The following is a 2,032-nucleotide window of genomic DNA, read 5'->3' on the forward strand; positions in this document are numbered from 1 at the left end:
CTCTAAGATCTCCCACAGGAAAACACCCTGAGGACTAGAACATCAGCTGTTTCCTCAGGAGCTTAAACTGCCTCCTAAAGTTTACAGTTGGGTAGGATCCTGTTCTCAGCAGATCTTTAAGACTAAATAGAAACCAGCAAGGTCTTATCCAAACCCTTTTTTCCCCTAATAATCTCCTCAGGAATATTTGACAGGAGGAGGTGGATGTGATGCCAAACCTGGGGAATAAGCCCGTAGCAGCCAGGAAGGTGGCTGGGATTCCTAATGAGGATCTTCCTCTCATAGGGCACCTTCAGGTGGCACTCATCACACAGCAGCACTGGGAAGGACACTTGGAGCTCAGGAACGAGACATCTGGGCAAAGAGATGACCCCAGAACAATCAGAGATACTGAAAGAATGGAGAATGCTTACCCCCACAGATTGTGAAATGGAGCAGAACACATTGGTCACTGTCAAATGCACATTGAAGAGCCCTACAGGGATAAATTGCCTTCTACCTCTTCCCACTCCAACATGTCTTGTCAAGGAGGGGCAAACCCTGAGAGGCAGCACCCAGAGGCTGCCAAGTGCCCCAGGCAGAGCACTTTGCCCCACAGCTGCCTCAGCCCCTCCTTTACCCAAGAAGGCTTGTGGGATCTCAGGATTTGAGTCCTGGGATGCAGGGCCCCCGAGACCACCCTTGGGGGGCCCGGGAGTCCTGGAATGTTGCCAGAAGTGTCTGGTGGCAGGACTTTGACCCTACACGGGAGACGACACCTGTATGAAGATAAGAGGGCCTCACCGGGGTGAAGGGTGGAAAGATTAGCTAATTAGAGGGTGAGAAACAGGGTTTAGGATTTATGTACAGGGGGGTTTAGAGGAGTAAGATGGAGGAATTGGGGTGTGTCCTGCCCTCCTTCTTCTTCCTCCTCTCCTCCATCTTCTTTGGCCACGGTGGCACCTTTGGATTGGTTATTAGTAAGAGTACACCGAGTTATAACAATAGATGGTATTGGGGAAAAATGATAAATATTGTATACGTAACAGGGGGTATAAAGATACGTGGCGGTCTGTGGGACGGCACAGTGTGCCCATGGCTGACTGCTGAGCAGATCTTTGTTAGGCTGAAAGAACATCTTTTAGATAAACAATTAATAAACATAAAAACCAGAAAGAAGAACTGAAGCCTCTTCTTGTCTTTCGATACGCAGGCTGCCCCAAGGCCACCCCGGGCCTTCCAGGCCCCTCAAACAGCCGAGATAAACCGGACATTTGGCTTCCACTGGGTGAGCTCTGACCACCACAACCTTTCGGGGGGGGCACCACCACCACCCTCAAAGCCCTGAAGAAAAAGAGAGAAGAAGAAAAAAAAAAAAAAAAAAGCCAACAGAGACTGCAAAAAAACAGCAGTCACTGAGAATTCCACCTCTCAGTTTCTGCCGAAGACAATTCGTAGCAGAGCAGCCCGGACTGGAACCAGAAGGCGCCCTGGAACCACTTCTCGTGATCTGCTGGACAGATCGAGACGTCCAGACTGCTCTGGCGACAGATTTGGTAAGAAAGCCTGAAAAATAAGAACATGGGTGGCACACTTTCCCAGGAACAACGGGAAATTTTGTCCGCCCTACAGGGTGTGACAGAAACGTATACAGAGGGAATTCCAAAGAAAGAATTAAAACAATTATTACTATGGGCAAGGCTAAACTACCCACTGGCAGAAACGTGCCTGCTATTTGAAGTGGGGTTCTGGCAGGAAATAAATAGACACTTATATTTCTTAGCTACTAAAAAAGATGAGACAGCGTTGAAGCTGCTGTCTCCTGCAAGAATAATGCTGGAAGGGATTTCTATGCAAACGAAATTCCAGGACCCCCAGACGCAGCAGACGTCCGGGGGGGAGGCCTCTCTGAAAGAGGGGGGGGGGGCAAGGCCCCAAGAAAGAAAAAATTAGCTCTGGCCTTAAAAGGCCGAGAGGAAAATGCTCTTGGAGAAAAAGAGCAAGAAATATTATTAAAATACCCGGTCCCAAAACCCAGAAACCCCGGGAAACC

Source organism: Zonotrichia albicollis, chromosome 36 (assembly GCF_047830755.1).
Source record: "Zonotrichia albicollis isolate bZonAlb1 chromosome 36, bZonAlb1.hap1, whole genome shotgun sequence".
Classification (NCBI taxonomy): Eukaryota; Metazoa; Chordata; class Aves; order Passeriformes; family Passerellidae; genus Zonotrichia; species Zonotrichia albicollis.